Here is a 504-nt window from a genome sequence, read left to right as displayed (position 1 = left end):
ATTAACTACCAACAAAAAAAATTGGTAAGCTAACTCAAAAAATCATCACCAAAATAGCAGAAAAAAACGACAGTGAAGGTATGCAGACTCTTCAAGAATCGATCCTTTTGGTTATATTAATAATAATAAAGGAGTTACGACGCAAAAACGTATATATTCAAGTGAACATATTTATCTTCTTCAATATATAGGCGCGGGAGTGGCTGTGTGGTAAGTAACTTGCTTGCCAACCACATGGTTCTGGGTTCAGTCCCACTGCGTGGCACCTTGGGCAAGTGTCTTCTTCTATAGCCTCGGGCCGACCAAAGCCTTGTGAGTGGATTTGGTAGACGGAAACTGAAAGAAGCCCGTCGTATATATGTATATGTATGTATATGATGTATGTGTGTGTATATGTTTGTGTGTCTGTGTTTGTCCCCCCAACATCGCTTGACAACCGATGCTGGTGTGTTTACGTCCCCGTAACTTAGCGGTTCGGCAAAAAAGACCGATAGAATAAGTATT

Source organism: Octopus bimaculoides, chromosome 11, assembly GCF_001194135.2.
Source record: "Octopus bimaculoides isolate UCB-OBI-ISO-001 chromosome 11, ASM119413v2, whole genome shotgun sequence".
Classification (NCBI taxonomy): Eukaryota; Metazoa; Mollusca; class Cephalopoda; order Octopoda; family Octopodidae; genus Octopus; species Octopus bimaculoides.
Note: the sequence above shows the minus strand (reverse complement) of the source record.